The sequence below is a fragment of the Lycorma delicatula genome, chromosome 1 (assembly GCF_047948215.1).
Source record: "Lycorma delicatula isolate Av1 chromosome 1, ASM4794821v1, whole genome shotgun sequence".
Classification (NCBI taxonomy): Eukaryota; Metazoa; Arthropoda; class Insecta; order Hemiptera; family Fulgoridae; genus Lycorma; species Lycorma delicatula.
In genome coordinates, this window is record NC_134455.1 from 31,866,044 (window position 1) to 31,876,043 (window position 10,000).

General features: G+C 51.0%; 1 non-coding gene across 1 annotated transcript in view; it reads right to left on the reverse strand.

The window, feature by feature from the left end:
• Nucleotides 1-1,096, reverse strand: part of LOC142318635 (small subunit ribosomal RNA) — a 1,957-nt gene extending 861 nt beyond the window's left edge. The window contains exon 1 of the ribosomal RNA XR_012755002.1: nucleotides 1-1,096. This exon is cut by the window's left edge and continues 861 nt beyond it. This is a non-coding gene — a ribosomal RNA (small subunit ribosomal RNA).
• Nucleotides 1,097-10,000: the final 8,904 nt, after the last annotated feature.

A 10,000-nucleotide genomic window follows, 5' to 3' on the forward strand; every position in this document is an offset into this window, starting at 1 on the left:
ATACTTGGCAAATGCTTTCGCTTCGGTCCGTCTTGCGACGATCCAAGAATTTCACCTCTAACGTCGCAATACGAATGCCCCCGCCTGTCCCCATTGATCATTACCTCAGATTCCGAAAACCAACAAAATAGAACCGAGGTCCTATTCCATTATTCCATGCACACAACATACAGGCGGGACAGGGCCTGCTTAAAGCACTCTAATTTGTTCAAAGTAAACGTGCCGGCCCGCCTCGACACTCAGTGAAGAGCACCGCGACGGGATTGAAAAGGCGGCCGGATACACCGCGCAGGCCTTCGGGGACGACGCAAGCGTAAGCAAGGACGCCCCTACGTACCCACGGGGAACCGGACCGCCACCGGCAGGACGTCCCGCATACACACCAGTTGAACACCGACAGGCGGTGAACCGACGGTGCGGGACACAGATCCAACTACGAGCTTTTTAACCGCAACAACTTTAATATACGCTATTGGAGCTGGAATTACCGCGGCTGCTGGCACCAGACTTGCCCTCCAATTGATACTCGTATAAGGATTTAGAGTATACTCATTCCGATTACGGGGCCTCGGATGAGTCCCGTATCGTTATTTTTCGTCACTACCTCCCCGTGCCGGGAGTGGGTAATTTGCGCGCCTGCTGCCTTCCTTGGATGTGGTAGCCGTTTCTCAGGCTCCCTCTCCGGAATCGAACCCTGATTCCCCGTTACCCGTTACAACCATGGTAGGCGCAGAACCTACCATCGACAGTTGATAAGGCAGACATTTGAAGGATGCGTCGCCGGTTCGAAGACCGTGCGATCTGCCAAAAGTTATTCAGAGTCACCAAGGAGTACGGCGCCGTCGACCCGGAGGAAGACGGACGTCGATTGGTTTTGATCTAATAAAAGCGTCCCTTCCATTTCTGGTCGGGACTCTGTTTGCATGTATTAGCTCTAGAATTACCACAGTTATCCAAGTAATGGATTGTACGATCCAAGGAACCATAACTGATTTAATGAGCCTTTTGCGGTTTCACCTTAGTTCGGCTTGTACTGAGACTTGCATGGCTTAATCTTTGAGACAAGCATATGACTACTGGCAGGATCAACCAGGGAGCTAAACAAAAGCTTCCCGCTGCCGGAACGGCGAACGAACGGCGGACTGAGTCCGCCGACGAACGCCGCCCGGCCGGCCGGCCGGAGGGCACGCCAAAGCGACCCGGCGGCCGGTAGTCCGCAAAACATTATCGGGCTAGCCGTACGGCGTAGCGACCGAACCGCAGATAGATAGTCTATCATCAAAAGAGAACAACGGTCGATAGTTTCCTTTCTTAATTCCACACGCACGTCAGGACGGCCGAACAGGCCGCCCGTCTAACGTTGACCGCGCTTCATGCGCGCGGATAACCGTTTAAATAAGACCGGCGCTCCTTCTGAGAGGATGCACGGCCGAAAGCGCAAAATGGTCGTAATCGCCGCGGAAAAAAGAGGGTGCAGAGAAATTCAGCGGAGAGACCGGAGGAAGGAAAACGGTACACCTCGCAAGGCGGGGACCGACCTTAACTCCGGCAAACTAAATAACCGGCCCGAAGAGCCGGCGTCACAAGCGTTATCCCGCCAGAGCAACCGCGTGAAATACGCCTCAAGCCGCGGGAAACTGGCATACTGGACTGCAAGACTGCAGCTTTTCGCACTCAAGTCTCCGAGCAATGAGGGCCGCGGATTGCCTGACATGTGACTACGCCAACCCATTTAGGGGGCAAGCATACCGCAAAAACCAAGCCGATGCCGGCCCTTCGTGGAAGGGTACGGCCGGCCGAAAGCAGTAGCTCGCCGCGCCCGTAAACAATCCTACGGAACAACGCGACGGCCAAAGTCTGAAGGCTCGCATAGGTACAGCGGCCGAAAGCAAGCAATGCGGATACAACACCGAATTGTAGCTCTCGAGGCGGCGAATGTGAAAAGAATTTTCACCCTAAGCTGAGCACGACAGATCAGCGGGCGTTGCGAAGAACGCAGGTCCCCCAACATCAAGACCTTTACACAGGCAGACGACCAGATAGGGCGAATCGCAAAACGAATCACAGGGCGAGCCTGCCGCAAAAACCAGACCTATACCGGCCGAAAGAAGCGGCTCGCCAAATCCACGAACGGCCGAGGCCGGAAGGCTCGCACCAGTACAGCAGCCGAAAGCCGATATAACACCAGCTCTCGAGGCCGCGAGTGTGAAATATTTCACCCGATGCAGAGTAAAACCGACCGCAGTCCGAACAGCGGGACTGTTACTGTGACCGCAGACACGCACGGTGAGCCTGCCGCAAAAACCAGACCGATACCGGCCCTTCCAGGAAGGGTACAGCCGGCCGAAAGAAGCGGCTCGCCGGGTGCGCAACTGCGGGCGACGCCCGAACTGGCGAAAAGCAAATGAAAGCCGCGATGTCGAGAAAAGATCCACAGGGCGGCCGAAAGAAGCGGCTCGCAGAGTCCGTAAACGGTCCCGCAGAAATACGCTACGGCCGACGCCGGAGGGCTCGCACCGGTACAGCAGCCGAAAGCAGAGCCGATATAACACCGAACTTTTAGCTCTCGAGGCCGCGAGTGTGAAATATTTCACCCGATGCAGAGTTCAACCGAACGCCAGTGAAGCGCACACACCGCAGGTATCCGAATATCGGACTAACACTGTGGCCAACGCGAAGGCATGCCAATTGAAAACCAGGCTCGCCTATGCGCGAAAGCAGACTGCTCGCATCGGTACAGCAGCCGAAAGCAACAAACGGATAAAACACCGAATATAGCTCTCAAGGCGCGAGTGCGAAAGACTTCGCCCGATGAAGAGCACAACTAAATCCATCGAGCAATCTGAACATCGCAAACTGATCCAGTGGGCAAGCCTACCGCAAAAACCAAACCGATACTGGCCCCTTCTACGAAGGGATACAGCCGGCCGAAAGCAGCGGCTCGCCGCACCCACAGACAGCAAAACAGAAAAGCGCAAATGGACGCCGGAGGTCTTTCACCGGTACAGCACCGAAAGCAATGACGATAGAACACCGAACAATGATCTCAAGGCGCGAATGTGAAAACTTTCACCCGATGGATGACCTAGCCGGCCTGTGTAGCGTAAACCGCAGAGAGCTCGACAGCTTCCCCGTACACAGCAATGAAACCGAATAGCAGCCAATAACTGTGGCGAACACAAGAATTACTGGTCAGCAAGCGGTTCGTCTGCCGGACGGGCGCAATAACAAAGCAATCCGTGATCTAGGCGGCAGCTGGCAAAAAAAAAACGAGCGGAATAGCGACCGAGTCGGGTTAGGGAGAGCAACGCTCTACTACGAATGGAAGCAAAAACAACCACCCCGACAAGGCGAAAAACACCGCTTACCGTCTAAAAAGCTCTGCTACAGCCTGTTAATCGACAAACGTGCTACGAGCAACAAAGCGGGACGTCGACTTAGCACTCCGGGAAACGATGCAAGATAGCCTAAATGTGTCTAAAGGCGGCCTCAAAGGACGACGGCGAAGCGAGTTAAGAAGCAGGTCACTTAAACCACGCCCAAATGAAAATACATTTCGTATAATCACCCCGACGACCCGTTCAATACCAGAGAGGACCACAATGCACGCGCTACGCGCACGACGACAACTTACTTTCGGCTACCGAGCATAAAGGGCGAATGCTAAGGACGACCGCAACTGAGCTCGAACAAATGCACAAAAGCCGAGGCCGGAGAACATTTGCCAGCTGAACCAGCGAAAAACCCGCCGAGCGGCCGAATAACAAGCAAAGACCAGCATAAACAGCCGCCGCGAACGAGAGAAGTAGGCAAGGAAGACGCACCGGACGCCCGGTGAAACAGAAACGCAAGATAACTGAACGCCGTGTAGCGAAGGCACGTCGGGGGGGGCCCCAAGCCAAGACCATATCCCCTTATAATACTCTCAAAATTGACTCCGAGTGGGTCACACATCGGTACGAAATGTACTAAAAGTTAAAGCTGAAAAGGATATATGCGACGAATGAATGCGAAAACATTCTCGAATAGAGAGGGAACCCGTCCCCTATCGACTTAGAAAAATTTCTGTCAAAAAAATAAAAATAAAAGAAACGTGCATGGCCAACAACAAAAAAAAGTTAAAGAAACGTGCATGCCCAACGGCGACAGAGTCCGAGAAAATGTTCTCAAGCCGGACAATGACAAATTCTCCGCAGTAAAAGACTACGACATCCCGCCTAAAATGTGCATGCCCAACAAAAAAAAAAGTTAAATATCCGTGCATGCCCAACGGCGACAGAGTCCGAGAAAATGTTCTCAAGCCGGACAATGACAAATTCTCCGCAGTAAAAGACAACGACATCCCGCCTAAAATGTGCATGCCCAACAAAAAAAAAAGTTAAATATCCGTGCATGCCCAACGGCGACAGAGTCCGAGAAAATGTTCTCAAGCCGGACAATGACAAATTCTCCGCAGTAAAAGACTACGACATCCCGCCTAAAATGTGCATGCCCAACAAAAAAAAAAAGTTAAATATCCGTGCATGCCCAACGGCGACAGAGTCCGAGAAAATGTTCTCAAGCCGGACAATGACAAATTCTCCGCAGTAAAAGACTACGACATCCCGCCTAAAATGTGCATGCCCAACAAAAAAAAAAAGTTAAATATCCGTGCATGCCCAACGGCGACAGAGTCCGAGAAAATGTTCTCAAGCCGGACAATGACAAATTCTCCGCAGTAAAAGACTACGACATCCCGCCTAAAATGTGCATGCCCAACAAAAAATAAAAAGTTAAATATCCGTGCATGCCCAACGGCGACAGAGTCCGAGAAAATGTTTTCAAGCCGGACAATGACAAATTCTCCGCAGTAAAAGACTACGACATCCCGCCTAAAATGTGCATGCCCAACAAAAAAAAAAAAGTTAAATATCCGTGCATGCCCAACGGCGACAGAGTCCGAGAAAATGTTCTCAAGCCGGACAATGACAAATTCTCCGCAGTAAAAGACTACGACATCCCGCCTAAATAGTGCATGCCCAACAAAAAAAAAAACTTAAATATCCGTGCATGCCCAACGGCGACAGAGTCCGAGAAAATGTTTTCAAGCCGGACAATGACAAATTCTCCGCAGTAAAAGACTACGACATCCCGCCTAAATAGTGCATGCCCAACAAAAAAAAAAACTTAAATATACGTGCATGCCCAACGGCGACAGAGTCCGAGAAAATGTTCTCAAGCCGGACAATGACAAATTCTCCGCAGTAAAAGACTACGACATCCCGCCTAAAATGTGCATGCCCAACAAAAAAAAAAGTTAAATATCCGTGCATGCCCAACGGCGACAGAGTCCGAGAAAATGTTCTCAAGCCGGACAATGACAAATTCTCCGCAGTAAAAGACAACGACATCCCGCCTAAAATGTGCATGCCCAACAAAAAAAAAAGTTAAATATCCGTGCATGCCCAACGGCGACAGAGTCCGAGAAAATGTTCTCAAGCCGGACAATGACAAATTCTCCGCAGTAAAAGACTACGACATCCCGCCTAAAATGTGCATGCCCAACAAAAAAAAAAAGTTAAATATCCGTGCATGCCCAACGGCGACAGAGTCCGAGAAAATGTTTTCAAGCCGGACAATGACAAATTCTCCGCAGTAAAAGACAACGACATCCCGCCTAAACCGTGCATGCCCAACAAAAAAAAAGTTAAATATCCGTGCATGCCCGACGGCGACAGAGTCCGAGAAAATGTTTTCAAGCCGGACAATGACAATTCTCCGCAGTAAAAGACTACGACACCCCCGAACAATCTGTGCATGCCCAACAACAAAAAAATCGCTATATCTCAGCCGGGATCGAAGCTATTCGACCGGGACCGACGCCATTCGGACCGTCCGGCCCCCTCGGTGATGCCTATGCCCTCTGGACCGAAATTCGGCCGAACCGTAAAATTCACCTAATCGTCTATATGTCAGCCGGGATCGAAGCTATTCGACCGGGACCGACGCCATTCGGACCGTCCGGCCCCCCCGGTGATGCCTATGCCCTCTGGACCGGGGTATATTTTTCGGAAGACCGAAAATTCGGCCGAACCGTAAAATTCACCTAATCGTCTATATGTCAGCCGGGATCGAAGCTATTCGACCGGGACCGACGCCATTCGGACCGTCCGGCCCCCTCGGTGATGCCTATGCCCTCTGGACCGGGGTATATTTTTCGGAAGACCGAAAATTCGGCCGAACCGTAAAATTCACCTAATCGTCTATATGTCAGCCGGGATCGAAGCTATTCGACCGGGACCGACGCCATTCGGACCGTCCGGCCCCCCCGGTGATGCCTATGCCCTCTGGACCGGGGTATCTTTTTCGGAAGACCGAAAATTCGGCCGAACCGTAAAATTCACCTAATCGTCTATATGTCAGCCGGGATCGAAGCTATTCGACCGGGACCGACGCCATTCGGACCGTCCGGCCCCCCCGGTGATGCCTATGCCCTCTGGACCGGGGTATCTTTTTCGGAAGACCGAAAATTCGGCCGAACCGTAAAATTCACCTAATCGTCTATATGTCAGCCGGGATCGAAGCTATTCGACCGGGACCGACGCCATTCGGACCGTCCGGCCCCCCCGGTGATGCCTATGCCCTCTGGACCGGGGTATATTTTTCGGAAGACCGAAAATTCGGCCGAACCGTAAAATTCACCTAATCGTCTATATGTCAGCCGGGATCGAAGCTATTCGACCGGGACCGACGCCATTCGGACCGTCCGGCCCCCTCGGTGATGCCTATGCCCTCTGGACCGGGGTATATTTTTCGGAAGACCGAAAATTCGGCCGAACCGTAAAATTCACCTAATCGTCTATATGTCAGCCGGGATCGAAGCTATTCGACCGGGACCGACGCCATTCGGACCGTCCGGCCCCCCCGGTGATGCCTATGCCCTCTGGACCGGGGTATATTTTTCGGAAGACCGAAAATTCGGCCGAACCGTAAAATTCACCTAATCGTCTATATGTCAGCCGGGATCGAAGCTATTCGACCGGGACCGACGCCATTCGGACCGTCCGGCCCCCCCGGTGATGCCTATGCCCTCTGGACCGGGGTATCTTATTCGGAAGACCGAAAATTCGGCCGAACCGTAAAATTCACCTAATCGTCTATATGTCAGCCGGGATCGAAGCTATTCGACCGGGACCGACGCCATTCGGACCGTCCGGCCCCCCCGGTGATGCCTATGCCCTCTGGACCGGGGTATATTTTTCGGAAGACCGAAAATTCGGCCGAACCGTAAAATTCACCTAATCGTCTATATGTCAGCCGGGATCGAAGCTATTCGACCGGGACCGACGCCATTCGGACCGTCCGGCCCGCCCGGTGATGCCTATGCCCTCTGGACCGGGGTATCTTTTTCGGAAGACCGAAAATTCGGCCGAACCGTAAAATTCACCTAATCGTCTATATGTCAGCCGGGATCGAAGCTATTCGACCGGGACCGACGCCATTCGGACCGTCCGGCCCCCCCGGTGATGCCTATGCCCTCTGGACCGGGGTATCTTTTTCGGAAGACCGAAAATTCGGCCGAACCGTAAAATTCACCTAATCGTCTATATGTCAGCCGGGATCGAAGCTATTCGACCGGGACCGACGCCATTCGGACCGTCCGGCCCCCCCGGTGATGCCTATGCCCTCTGGACCGGGGTATATTTTTCGGAAGACCGAAAATTCGGCCGAACCGTAAAATTCACCTAATCGTCTATATGTCAGCCGGGATCGAAGCTATTCGACCGGGACCGACGCCATTCGGACCGTCCGGCCCGCCCGGTGATGCCTATGCCCTCTGGACCGGGGTATCTTTTTCGGAAGACCGAAAATTCGGCCGAACCGTAAAATTCACCTAATCGTCTATATGTCAGCCGGGATCGAAGCTATTCGACCGGGACCGACGCCATTCGGACCGTCCGGCCCCCCCGGTGATGCCTATGCCCTCTGGACCGGGGTATCTTTTTCGGAAGACCGAAAATTCGGCCGAACCGTAAAATTCACCTAATCGTCTATATGTCAGCCGGGATCGAAGCTATTCGACCGGGACCGACGCCATTCGGACCGTCCGGCCCCCCCGGTGATGCCTATGCCCTCTGGACCGGGGTATATTTTTCGGAAGACCGAAAATTCGGCCGAACCGTAAAATTCACCTAATCGTCTATATGTCAGCCGGGATCGAAGCTATTCGACCGGGACCGACGCCATTCGGACCGTCCGGCCCCCTCGGTGATGCCTATGCCCTCTGGACCGGGGTATATTTTTCGGAAGACCGAAAATTCGGCCGAACCGTAAAATTCACCTAATCGTCTATATGTCAGCCGGGATCGAAGCTATTCGACCGGGACCGACGCCATTCGGACCGTCCGGCCCCCCCGGTGATGCCTATGCCCTCTGGACCGGGGTATATTTTTCGGAAGACCGAAAATTCGGCCGAACCGTAAAATTCACCTAATCGTCTATATGTCAGCCGGGATCGAAGCTATTCGACCGGGACCGACGCCATTCGGACCGTCCGGCCCGCCCGGTGATGCCTATGCCCTCTGGACCGGGGTATCTTTTTCGGAAGACCGAAAATTCGGCCGAACCGTAAAATTCACCTAATCGTCTATATGTCAGCCGGGATCGAAGCTATTCGACCGGGACCGACGCCATTCGGACCGTCCGGCCCCCCCGGTGATGCCTATGCCCTCTGGACCGGGGTATATTTTTCGGAAGACCGAAAATTCGGCCGAACCGTAAAATTCACGTAATCGAGTATATCTCGGTCACTTTGATGCGAATTTACAAGTTTTGGCCGTATATATATGTATATATTTTTTAATAATATTTTTACGTACATATACATAATATATAAACGTGGGTGGCCAGTGTAATGTGGTTTTTTTAATTTAATTGTTTTTTTGTAATTTTTTTGTTTAATCGTTCGATTTCGTCGTTTAATAACTTTTTTTCGTGAACAGTTATAAAGGTGAAATTTGTTATTTCTTGTTGGTCGTTTTGTCGTCGATTTTTTCGGTATAATTATTTTATTGTAAACTTCGCGTTGGCGGTGGGAAAACCTGTCGATCTCTCAGGTGCGAAAATCTTTTTTCGTCTGTTTTATTTCGATGTCGAATATTTTCGTTATTTGTCATTTGTTCGTGACGTTTTTCGTATTTTTCTCAACCGTTGCGTTACGTTAGATTATTTTGGACCGGTTTCGGGCCGGCGATATGTATATATTTTTTTTTAAAGGCCGTTTATCATTCTGAAGTAAGAAAATTGCAAAAATTTAACGAATATTCGTTAAGTTGTAAAAAATTACAGCGCGCGCTTATTGAAAATCGGTTTCGCTAGGTCGAAACGTCTTTGGAGGGGGTATTATTCCGACCAGGTTAGAGTCGGGTAAAGCGTGCCTCTTCCGTACGCGAGGGGACGGAAAATCGCAATTTTTTTCGTTTTTCGGCCGTATCTCTTGAACGGAGGGTCAAAACCTATGAAAAAAATCACATTGGCTAAAAAAGCTTAGAATGCCTTGAAACGCGTATATCCGGAGTCTGGCGAAATTTTCGTTTGCGCGATCGACTCGAAACTCGGTGAGGTGAAAGTAGAGATCGGAAATTCGACTTAAAAAAAAAAAAAAAAAAAAAAAAAAAAAAAAAAAAAAAAAAAAAAAAAAAGGACATATCGGGAATTTGAGTGTGGTCATCCGTTCCCTATGTGTGCTCGCTTGTCTGAGTTGAATTTGGTCCCGATCGGTTTGTCCTATCGCGTGTAAATGGGTTTTTTAACTTTTTTAAAATTTAAAAATCTTTTTTTCGGGCGAACCCGAAGGTTTACGCAATAATGTTTTAGACAAATGTTTTTGGGCTTAAAAAAAAAAAATTTTCGGTTTTTGTTTGATCGTGATCGGACGAGCGGTTGTCGAGATACGCGTTTCCGACCGTATTCGTGCTGGGGCCCAATTGGGGGGGGGCACGGGTATAATTTTGGTACCGGT